At 47.7% G+C, this 12,818-nt stretch overlaps 1 protein-coding gene across 1 annotated transcript in view; it reads left to right on the top strand.

The window, feature by feature from the left end:
- Positions 1-12,818, top strand: part of LOC139228839 (GTP-binding protein Rit2-like) — a 520,260-nt gene that overhangs the window by 267,229 nt on the left and 240,213 nt on the right. The window lies entirely within an intron of this gene.

Here is a 12,818-nt window from a genome sequence, read left to right as displayed (position 1 = left end):
GGGCTGGCGCTGCTCCCTGCACTTTTCCTGCAGCTGTCGTGCTGCAAAGATCATGTCTGTTGTGCCCTGTAGGGGATGAAATCCGCACTGTGATTCCAGGAGGAACTTCTCGGCCACAGGGAGAAGACGGTTGAGGAGAACTCTAGCGACAACCTTCCCAGTGGCTGATAGCAGGGAGATTCCCCTGTAGTTGCCGAAGTCGGACTTGTCCCCTTTTTTAAAGATGGCCACGATCACTGCATCTCTGAGATCTCCCAGCATGCTCTCCTCCCTCCAAATGAGAGAGATGAGGTCATGTATCCGCACCAACAGCGCCTCTCCACCATACTTTAGCGCCTCAGCATCTGCACCTGTAGCCTTGTTATTCTTGAGTTGTTTAATGGCTTTGCCTATCTTGTGCAGCATTGGGGTTTCACTGAGGTGGTGGTGAGTTGCATGCTGTGGGATGGAGTTGAGAACACTCGAGTCAAAGGCAGAGTCTCGATTGAGGAGATATTCAAAGTGCTCCTTCCAGCGGGCAATGACAGCCTTGGTGTCCTTGATGAGTGTTTCCCCATTCTTGGCCAGGAGTGGGGTGGGGCCTTGGGAGTTTGGATCGTAGGTGGCCTTGACTGCAATGAAGAATCCTCGCATATCATGGCTGTCGGCTGGTTGTATCTCCTGTGCTTTCTCCATCCACCACCTGTTCTTTCGGTCCCGGGTTTTCTTTTGGACCTCAGCCTTGAGCCATCTGTAACGTTGCTTTGCAGCTCCCGAGTTGGGTTGTTGCTTGAGGCTCAGAAATGCTCTGCGCTTACGATCTATTAGTTTTTGAATCTTCGGATCATTTTCATCAAATCTGTCCTGCTGTTTTCTGGTTGAGTAACCAAGTGTCTCTTCACAGGCACTGTTTATGGAGACTTGGAGGACAGACCAAGCGCTGTGGGCATTCAGCATTTCAGGTTCATTAAGATACACCAAATTAGCTGTGAGGCACTGGCTGCACAGGAGGCTCTCTTAGCTGGATCTTTAAGTGCCCCGCCATTACATTTTTTACGGTACTGCTTCTGCTGTCCCCTCTGCTTTGGGGCTATGTTTATATCGATGATGGGTCGGATTAGGCGATGGTCCATCAGCTCCTGTCATGGCGCGGGTGATGCGCACATCCTTGCGATCCCTGGCTCGGATGATGACATAGTTGAGCAGATGCCAGTGTTTGGAGCGAGGGTGTTGCCATGATGCCTTGTATTTGTCCCTCTGGCGGAACAGGGTGTTGATGATGAGGAGTTCGTGTTCTCGTCATTTTGTCAGGAGTAGGGTACCACTGGAGTTGGCTTTCCCTATCCCTTCTCTGCCAATCACGCCTCCCCAGAGGGCTGTGTCTTTGCAGACCCTAGCATTAAAGTCACTTAGGAAGATCAATTTTTCTCCCGTGGGGACGTGGGACAGGGATGTCTCGAGGTTGGAATAAAATCCCTTATCCATTGCATCGAGTGTCGGGGCATATGCACTGATGACTATGGCGCATTGGTTCTGGGATAGGGTAAGGTGAAGAATCATGAGGCGTCCGTTAACCCCGCAGGGGGAGTCTTTGAGGCGGTCGACCAGTTCATTTTTGATGGCGAAGCCGACTCCTTGACGGCGGCATTCTTCCTCTGGTTTTCCTTTCCAGAAAAAGGTGTAACCTCCGCCAAGTTCCTTGAGCTGGCCCTCCCCTGCCCACCGGGTCTCGCTTAAGGCGGCGATGTCGATATCAAAACGTCTAAGTTCCCGGGCAACTATGGCAGTGCGGCGTTCTGGCCTGTTGCTATTGGAATTGTCCATGAGGGTCCTGACGTTCCAGGTCCCGAACTTCATATTAACGAAGTGGAAGATGCCTGCGCATGAGTTCTTTTAACTTGGGGTGGCCGCTGCACTCCGGCAACCACACGGGCTTAGCTGAGAAAGGTTTTGTTCCAGTGGCAAAGGGGTCCAAGATGACTGGAGACCAGGCACAGCTCTATAAGCCTAGTTGCCTATGACGAAGTGTTGGCCGCAAGCTCGGCACCGAGAAGGGCCAGTGATGATAGATGGCCCGAGGCTAGGTTGGGGGACAGGCATTCCGAAGGTCAGCTGCCCGCTGGGGTTCCGAGGGATGTTTTGGAAAGTTTCTTCCAAGGTCAAGAATTTCCCCAGAGGTTTCCAAGATGTTTTAAAAGTTTAAGAGTTTAAAAATATTTCTGAATTATTTAAAAAAAAGTTACACAGGTTGATTGAATGTTTAATAAATAGATAACATTGATAAAATTGATTAAAAAAAGTCTAAAATATAAATCAAGTTGTTTGAAAGTTAGAAAAAAAAGAAAATCATTTCTTCAAGTTGATTAAAAAATGTAAAGTTTCTCCGAATTGTTTAAGAAGTTTAAAAGTTGATTAAAAGTTTTTTTTAAAAGTGAGTCCCTTCGGCGAGTTCAGCTCCAGCCCCGGAGTCCTTTCGGCCGGTTCAATGCCGGCCCCGGAGTCCCTTCGGCCGGTTCAGTGCCGGGCCGGGAGTCCCTTCGGCCGGTTCAGCTCCGGCCCTGGAGTCCCTTCGGCCGGTTCAGCGCTGGGCCGGGAGTCCCTTTCGGCTGGTTCAATGCCGGGCCGGGAGTCCCTTCGGCCGGTTCAGTGCCGGGCCGGGAGTCCCTTCGGCCGGTTCAATGCCGGCCCCGGAGTCCCTTCGGCCGGTTCAGTGCCGGGCCGGGAGTCCCTTCGGCCGGTTCAGTGCCGGCTCGGGAGTCCCTTTGGCCTGTTCGATGCCGGCCCCGGGCAGAATGTTTCACAGTCGCCATAGAAGGCCCAGCCGGGAGGCCCAAGTCGCGAGACTGCAGTACAGGGCAGGACACACCTGCAGGAATCACCACCACACCTGCTCTCTCCCTGCTACTGGGCGGGATCTGTCCTCTGCTCCCAGGCTGGGTGTGTCCTCCGCTCCCGGGCTGGGTCTGCCCTCTGCTCCCGGGCTGGGTCTGTCCTCTGCTCCCGGGCTGGGTCTGTCCTCCACTCCCGGGCTGGGTCTGTCCTCCACTCCCGGTTGGGGTCTGTCCTCCGCTCCCGGGCTGGGTCTGTCCTCTGCTCCCGGGCTGGGCCTGTCCTCCACTCCCAGGCTGGATCTGTCCTCCACTCCCGGTTGGGGTCTGTCCTCCTCGATAGAAGCGGGTCGGTGCGGGGTCCTTTCAGCCTGGGACAGAAGCGGGTCGGTGCGGGGTCCCTTCAGCCCGCGATAGAAGCGGGTTGGTGCGGGGTCCTTTCGGCCTGGGATACTCTGGTGTTGCCGCCAGCTGAACAAGACGTGCGTTGATATAGTGTGCACTGCTCCACATGCTGCTGGACTGTCTGCACCTCAGCTGCATGTAGATTTAAATTAACAATAAAATACAATTTTTGTTTCAATTTCTGAAATAATAAAAATTATTTTGTATTTGTGGCTCTGCATGTAATAAAATCTCCGTCATAATGTCCAGAATTGTATGCTTCATATAAGTAATAATTTTAAGAGAGATTCATAACCAAACAATCCCTTATATTGTGTATGCATGCATGTGATGGGGAACATTATTCATGTATAAATTTTATTGCCAACTCTAGTGAATTATTTTAATATTTTATTCATTGTTTTTCATATGATTTCCCCAGTCATTTTGCTGTCAGTCTGCACCATGGGCACTGAAAAGCATTGTGTTGTCTTCTTGGTTTGTGTCAGGAGTGAGTCTGAAGTTATAGGGGTGAATTTCGTCTGGGCTTCTCCCGCTCCGCCGCCGTAACTTTGGCGGATACCCCACTTACACTCGTGAATAGGCTCATGGCGGGGCAGTGGGGGAAACCCAGGGGAAATCACCCCCATAGTGAAAGCATTTAGGATGTAGAAAGGGTCCCAAATTTGAAGTCAAATGAATTAAGCAATAATGGCATAATAATCAGGATTCATTAACCAAACGTTATAATAATTTTGTATTTCATGGGGTATAAAATAATTATGCGTCACTCTGCAAATATGCTTCGCTCTTTAAAGTACTTTAATTAGACAGCAATGAATGTGGTTGTGTATTGTCTTGTCAATGTGAGGATATGTTTAAATAGTTAAGGCTGCAACCAGAAGTACAGTCTGTTTTCCATCTGGCAAAATACTGCACACAGAATCATTTGCTGCTTTTCCAACATGAATATATTTTTCTTTGCTTCACATAGAGAGGTCAATTTTACAACTGTACTGTTCCGATCCAGAGCTATATGTGTATATCAGCAATTCAGGCAGCGAGGTCACTGCGTTCAATTCGCAGCTCTCATGTATGTATGCTTGGCTTTACTAGCCACCAGGTGGCGCCACTGACGGAGGTCATTGGGCTGTGCGCACGTGTGTGCGGCTCAGGTATAAAAGGCCAGCCATCTTGTAATGTAATCACTTTGGGCCCTAATAAAGTAAAGCCAGGTTTGTACCTGTTCGGAGTTTACAGTATTCAGTCTATTGAGTTATTGCATATACAACATTTAGCGATGAGGTAATAAGAACTTTTGCATTCAAAAATGAGCACAATTGGAATTCTGGAGCGATTCGTGGAGGGAGAAGATTGGGCAGACTTTGTAGCCCGCTTGAACCAGTATTTCGTGGCCAACGAAATGGAGAAAGAGACAGACGCAGTTCGGTGCAGTTCGGTCCTCTTCATGGTTTGTGGTCCGAAAATCTATGGCCATCACGATTGCCCAAACATGTACGACGACAGACAAAAGCTTAAAGCAGATATCATTGAAAAATTGGAACTCGGCAAGTACTGTAAACAAGATAGTATCGTCGTTTGGCAGAGCTGCATCTAGCAGGGCCTACCCACCCGACTGCGTACACGAAATCTGTGGCTGCTCAAAGTCCGCCAACGGGAATTAATCCGATATCACCATGTTGGCGTTGTGGGGGAAATCATCGACATCATCAGTGTCGGTTTAAACAATATTTTTGTAAAGGCAGTTCGAGAATGGGGCATCTCCAGTGCAACTGAGCAACACACCAAGTGGAGGATGATGACCAGTCTAGCATGGATCTGGATAAGCAATCCGAGATACCAGAGGAGGAAGTGTATGGACTGTATTCATTCCTAACAAAGAGGCAACATATAATGATTAATGTAAAACTTAATGGTATGCCGGTATCGATGGAATTCGACATGGGTGCGAATCAATGAGCCAGAGGACATTCGACAGGCTATGGGATACTAAGGCTATGAGGCCTAAGCTGAGTCCAGTCAATGCCAAGTTGCGTACGTACACTAAAGAACTCATAACGGTGATTGGCAATGCATAATCAAGGTGTCGTATGATGGTGCGGTTCATGATTTAATGTTATGGATTGTTCCAGGCAATGGTCCAATGCTGTTCGGCAGGAATTGGTTAGAAAAAATCAAATGGAACTGGAACGAGATCAAAGTGTTGTCGTCAAAGGAGGATATTCCATGTGCTCAAGTACTGAGCCAGTTCCCCTCGCTGTTTGAACCAGGCATCGGCAATTTCACAGGAGCCAAGTTGCAGATCCACGTGGACTCGGATGCAAGATCCATCCATCATAAAACTCGAGCAGTTCCGTACATGATAAGGGAGAAGGTCGAAATCAAATTGGACAGACTCCAGCGTGAAGGGATCATATCACCGGTTGAATTTAATGAATGGGCCAGCCCCATTGTTCCCATGTTAAAAAGTGATGGCACTGTCAGAGTTTGTGGAGACTACAAGGCTACGATCAACCGAGTTTTGAAACAGGATCAATACCCGTTACCGAAGGCTGATGACCTGTTTGCAACGTTTGCCGGGGGGGGGGGAAGTCGTTCACTAAACTGGATCTGACATCGGCCTACATGACACAGGAGCCGGTCGACACTTCGAAGAAAATTACGTACATCAGCACTCATAAAGGACTGTTTATCTACAACAGGTGCCCTTTTGGAATTTGCTCGGCTGCAGCCATATTTCAGAGGAACATAGAGAGTCGACTGAAGTCCGTCCCCAGAACCGTCGTGTTCCAAGATGACATACTGGTCACAGGTCGTGACACCGCTGAACATCTGAACAACCTGGAAGAGGTTCCACATCATTTGGACAAAGTGGGACTCTGACTGAAATGCTCTAAGTACGTCTTCATGGCACTGGAAGTCGAATTCCTGGGGAGGAAAATTGCTGCTAACAGTATCAGGCCTCCGGAATCGAAAACCAAGGCCATCAAAAATGCACCCAAGCCTCAGAATGTGACGGAGTGCGTTCGTTCCTTGGTCTACCCAACTACTTTGGTAATTTCTTACCTAGGTTGAGCACCTTATTAGAGCAACTGCACATGCTGCAAAGAAAAAGCAACAACTGGGTTTGGGGTGCATCTCAAGATAGAGCTTTTGAGAAAGCTACTAATCTGCTTTGCTCTAACAAGTTGCTGGTACATTACGATCCATGTAAGGGTCTAGTATTGGCCTGTGATGCTTCGTCATATGGAGTTGGTTGCGTGCTCCAACAAGCTAATGAGTCGGGCAAATTACAAACTGTTGCATATGCTTCAAAAAGTTCACCAAAGGTGGAAAGAGCCGACAGCATGGTAGAGAAAGAAGCACTAGCCTGTGTGTATGGGGTTAAAAAGATGCATCAGTATCTGTTTGGTCTTCGGTTTGAACTGGAAACAGCTCACAAGCCATTCATTTCATTGTTTTCGGAAAACAATGGTATCAATACCAATGCATCGTCCTGGTTCCAGAGGTGGGCGCTGACATTATCTGCCTATGATCATGTCATTCGCCATAGACCTGGCACTGAGAATTGTGCCATTGCATTGAGCCGTCTGCCGTTGCCCACACCGGAGGTGTAAATGCCACAACCGGCAGACCAACTGCTAATCATGGATACTTTTGAAAGTGAAGGAACCCCTGTCATGGCCCAAGAAGTTAAGACCTGGATCAGCCAGGACCCGATTTTATCGGTTGTGAAACGTTGTATACTTAGTGGTGATTGGTCTGCCATACCCAAGCAAATGTGTGAGGAGACCAAACATTATATCCGTCGTAAAGACGAACTATCCATTCAATCAGATTGTATACTGTGGGGTAATCGTGTTGTTATGCCCAAGAAAGGCAGAGAGAAATTTGTGCATGATCTACATAGCATGCATCCCAGTATTGTCAAGATGAAAGCCATTGCCAGGTCTCATGTATGGTGGCCTGGAATTGACTCTGATCTGGAATCATGTGTGCATCAGTGCAACACTTGCATGCAGCTTAGTAAAGCACCAGCGGAATCGCCGCTGAGTCTGTGTTCGTGGCCATCTAAATCAAGGTCCAGGATCCACATCGACTTTGCAGGTCCCTTCCTGGGAAAGATGTTCTTAGTTGGGGTGCATGCTTATTCCAAGTGGATAGAGCGTACAATCATGTCATCCAGCACATCCACAGCTACCATTGAGAGCCTTCGTGGCATGTTTGCTACACATGGTCTGCCTGACATCGTTGTAAGTGACAACGGATCTTGCTTCACGAGTCTGGAGTTTTAAGAGTTCATGAAACTCAATGGTATCAAACATGTGAGGTCAGCATCATTCAAACCCGCATCCAATGGACAAGCAGAGCGTGCGGTCCAAACCATCAAGCAGAGTATGAAACGTGTAACTCAAGGTTCACTGCAAACTCGCTTGTCATGCATATTGCTTAGTTAGAGGACAAGGCACCATACGCTTACCGGGGTCTCCCCTGCTGAATTATTGATGAAGAGAGGTCTCAAGACTAGGCTCTCTCTTGTCCACCCTGATTGAATAATCGTGTCGAATACAGACGTCAAAGTCAACAAGGGTATCATGATCGCGCTACTGTGTAACGCGTCATTTCTATCAATGATCCTGTGTATGTACTGAATTATGGTCAAGGTCCCAAATGGGGGGTAACAGAGTGTTTATCTTTAAGCTCAAGAATGGGTAGTCATGCAGGAAACATGTCGATCAGATAAAGCTGCGGCACACGGATGAACCAGAACAGTCTGAGGAAGACACAATCAGTGACCAACAAACCTACCCTCAGTCATCAGAGGACTCTGCTGTCAGTAATGAATCTGGACTTGCAATCACTGACATGGTCAATGAATCTGGCCGTTCAATCCCTGACGTGGCCATTGCCACTCCCATCAGATCGGCTATCCAGCCCCCAGTCATAACAGATTCAGAATGCTCGCCCAAGGCTGGAGTTGAACTGAGGTGTTCAACTCGGGAGCGGAAAGCCCCGGACCATCTCAATTTGTAAGAAGACTGTAACTAATGAATTAAAAAGTAGGACCTCAAAAGTAGTAATCTCAGGATTGCTACAAGTGTCACATGCTAGTCAGAGTAGGAATCGCAGGATAGCTGAGATGAATACGTGGCTTGAGGAATGGTGCAGAAGGGAGGGATTCAAATTTCTGGGACATTGGAACCGGTTCTGGGGGAGGTGGGATCAGTACAAACCGGACGGTCTGCACCTGATCAGGACCGGAACCAATGTGTTTGCTAGTGCTGTTGGAGAGGGGTTAAACTAATATGACAGGGGGATGGGAACCTATGCAGGGAGACAGAGGGAAGTAGAATGGGGGCAGAAGCAAAAGATAGAAAGAAGAAAAGTAAAAGTGGAGGGCAGAGAAACCCAAGGCAAAAAGCAAAAAGGGCCACATTACAGCAAAATCCTAAAGGGACAAAGGGTGTTAAAAAGACAAGCCTGAAGGCTCTGTGCCTCAATGCGAGGAGTATTTGGAATAAGGTGGGCGAATTAACTGTGCAGATAGCAGTTAACGGATATGATGTAATTGGCATCACGGAGACATGGCTCCAGGGTGACCAAGGCTGGGAACTCAACATCCAGGGGTATTCAACATTCAGGAAGGATAGACAGAAAGGCAAAGGAGGTGGGGTAGCATTGCTGGTTAAAGATGAAGTTATTACATTAGTAAGAAAGGACATTAGCTTGGATGATATGGAATCGGAATGGGAGGAGCTACGGAATACCAAAGGGCAGAAAACGCTAGTGGGAGTTGTGTACAGACCACCAAACAGTAGTAATGAGGATGGGGACAGCATCAAACAAGAAATTAGGGATGCATGCAATAAAGGTACAGCAGTTATCATGGACGACTTCAATCTAGATATTGATTGGGCTAACCAAAAAGGTAGCAATGCGGTGGAGGAGGATTTCTTGGAATGTATTAGGGATGGTTTTCGAGACCAATATGTCGAGGAACCAACTAGAGGGCTGGCCATCCTAGACTGGGTGATGTGTAATGAGAAAGAACTAATTAACAACCTTGTTGTGCTCGGCTCCTTGGGAAAAAGTGACCATCTTATGGTAGAATTCCTTATTAAGATGGAGCGTAACACAGTTAATTCAGAGACTCGGGTCCTGAATTGGGGAAAGGTAACTTCGATGGTATGAGACGTGAATTGGCTAGAATAGACTGGTGACTAATACTTAAAGGGTTGACGCTGGATAGGCAATGGCAAACATTTAAAGATCACATGAATGAACTTCAACAATTGTACATCCCTTTCTGGAATAAAAATAAAACAGGGAAGGTGGCTCAACTGTGGCTAACAAGGGAAATTAAGGATAGTGTTCAATCCAAGGAAGAGGCATATAAATTGGCCAGAAAAAGCAACAAACCTGAGGACTGGGAGAATTTTGTAATACAGCAGAGGAGGACAAAGGGTTTAATTAGGAGGGGGAAAATAGAGTATGAGAGGAAGCTTGCTGGGAACATAAAAACTGACTGCAAAAGCTTCTATAGATATGTGAAGAGAAAAAGATTAGTCAAGACAATCGTAGGTCCCTTGCAGTCAGATTCAGGTGAATTAATAATGGGGAACAAAGAAATGGCAGACCAATTGAACAAATACTTTGGTTCTGTCTTCACGAAGGAAGACACAAATAACCTTCTGGAAATACAAGGGGATCGAGGGTCTAGTGAGAAGGAGGAACAGAAGGATATCCTTATAAAGCGGGAAATTGTGTTAGGGAAATTGATGGGATTGAAGGCCGATAAATCCCCGGGGCCTGATAGTCTGCATCCCAGAGTACTTAAGGAATTGACCATAGAAATAGTGGATGCATTGGTAATAATTTTGCAACAGTCTATCGACTCTGGATCAGTTCCTATGGTCTGGAGGATAGCTAATGTAACACCACTGTTTAAAAAAGGAGGAAGAGAGAAAACATGTAATTATAGACCGGTTAGCCCGACATTAGTAGTGGGGAAAATGTTGGAATCAATGATTAAAAATGAAATAACAGCGCATTTGAAAAGCAGTGACAGGATCAGTCCAAGTCAGCATAGATTTACGAAAGGGAAATCATGCTTGACAAATCTTCGAGAATTTTTTGAGGATGAAACTAGTAGAGTGAACAAGGGAGAACCAGTGGATGTGATGTATTTGGACTTTCAAAAGGTTTTTGACAAGGTCCCACACAAGAGATTGTTGTGCAAAATTAAAGCACATGGCATTGGAGATAATGTACTGACGTGGACAGAGAACTGGTTGGCAGACAGAAAGCAGAGAGTCGGGATAAACGGGTCATTTTCAGAATGGCAAGTAGTGACTAGTGGAGTGCCGCAGGGCTCAGTGCTGGGACGCCAGCTCTTTGCAATATACATGAATGATTTAGATGAAAGAATTGAGTGTAATATCTCCAAGTTTCCAGATGACAATAAACCAGGTGGCGGTGTGAGCTGTGAGGAGGGCGCTAAAAGGCTGCAGGGTGACTTGGACAGGTTAGATGAGTGGGCAAATGCATGGCAGATGCAGTATAACGTGGATAAATGTGAGGTTATCCACTTTGGGCAAGAACACGAAGGCAGAATATTATCTGAATGGCGGCAGATTAGGAAAGGGGGAGGTGCAACGAGACCTGGGTGTCATGGTTCATCAGTCATTGAAAGTAGGCATGCAGGTACAGCAGGCGGTGAAGAAAGCAAATGGTATGTTGGCCTTTATAGCTAGGCGATTTGAGTATAGAAGCAGGGAGGTCTTACTGCAGTTGTACAGGGCCTTGGTGAGGCCTCACCTGGAATATTGTGTTCAGTTTTGGTCTCCTAATCTGAGGAAGGACGTTCTTGCTATTGAGGGAGTGCAGCGAAGGTTCACCAGACAGATTCCAGGGATGGCTGGACTGACATATGAGGAGAGACTGGATCAACTGGGCCTTTATAACTGGTGTTTAGAAGGATGAGAGGGGATCTCGAAGAAACTTACAAGATTCTGAGGGACTGGACAGGTGAGATGTGGGAAGAATGTTCCCGATGATATGCATGTCCAGAACCAGGGGACACAGTCTTAGGATAAGGGGTAAGCCATTTAGGACTGAGATGAGGAGAAACTTCTTCACTCAGAGAGTTGTTAACCTGGGGAATTCCCTGCCACAGAGAGTTGTTGATGCCAGTTCATTGGATATATTCAAGAGGGAGTTAGATATGACCCTTACGGCTAAAGGGATCAAGGGGTATGGAGAGAAAGCAGGAAATGGGTACTGAGGGAATGATCAGCCATGATCTTATTGAATGGTGGTGCAGGCTCGAAGGGCCGAATGGCCTACTCCTGCACCTATTTTCTATGCTTCTATGTTTAAAGGGGGATATTGTCGTGTATATATGCTTGGGTTTACTAGCCACCAGGCGGTCATTTGGCTGTGGGCATGTGTGCACGGCCCAGTTATAAAAGGCCAACCATCTCGTAATGTAATCACTTTGGGCCCTAATAAAGTAGAGCCAGGTTTGTACCTGTTCAGAATTTACAGTATTCAGTCTATTGAGTTATTGCATACACAACTGCAGCCCACATGATTTTCTGTCTATTAAAATTAATGGACAAGTTTGTGTTGGCCACAAATTGGGCACATTGGCCTCTGGCCCTTAATTCCCAATAGGCAGTCCTGTTGCACAGAGCTGTGCCCCAAGAGCACTAAATCATAAAATTCCTCCAGTGCATTCCTCAGTATTGGTGGCCCAGTCCAGCATGACAGCAACAGTATTTCACATCACAAAGTAGCCGAGATCCTACCTCTCAACTTGCCAGGGGTTGAACAGGTGAAACTCGGGCTGGTGATTCGAGTGCGAGCGTGATTTTATGGAGAACTAATAATTCAGATGACCTTTCAGAATTCGGTGTCATTGCTGCATTTATTTAAAGTTGCTGATGGAATCATCGGTGGCGATATTTACGGGCCACCACGGAACGGGGTTTTGGGGAGGATTTCCCGATGCGAAACCCAGAAGTATGGGGTTCCCAGTCATCCTGCAATGTCTTTTAAATTTGTTCTGCAGGTTTCCCACTCTGACGGATTGACAGGCTGTTGGCCGGGAAAACCTGTGGCACAAGAATGCATCCGAAGACAGAGCAGGCAGGCAGGCAGGAAGAGCTTGAGGATAAGAGGGGTCTGGTGGTGGTGGGGGAGATCGCGGGAGGCTGAATAGCATGGTCTGCTGGGGTAGATGGTGATCTGAAGGGGCAAAGTGGTGATGGGGGGGTTGGAGGGGGGAGATGGTGGTCAAGTGGGGAGAAAGGGTGGTCTGGGGGAGAGATGGTGGTCTGGGGGAGAGAGGGTGGTCTGGGGGAGAGAGGGTGGTCTGGGGGAGAGAGGGTGGTCTGGGGGAGAGAGGGTGGTCGGGGGAGAGAGGGTGGTCTGGGGGAGAGAGGGTGGTCTGGGGGAGAGAGGGTGGTCTGGGGGAGAGAGGGTGGTCTGGGGGAGAGATGGTGGTCTGGGGGAGAGATGGTGGTCTGGGGGAGAGATGGTGGTCTGGAGGAGAGAGGGTGATCTGGGGGAGAGAGGGTGGTCTGGGGGAGAGAGGGTGGTCTG

Source organism: Pristiophorus japonicus, chromosome 2 (genome assembly GCF_044704955.1).
Source record: "Pristiophorus japonicus isolate sPriJap1 chromosome 2, sPriJap1.hap1, whole genome shotgun sequence".
Classification (NCBI taxonomy): domain Eukaryota; kingdom Metazoa; phylum Chordata; class Chondrichthyes; family Pristiophoridae; genus Pristiophorus; species Pristiophorus japonicus.
The sequence above is the reverse complement of the archived record's forward strand: the minus strand, read 5'-3'. Positions and strand labels throughout refer to the sequence as shown.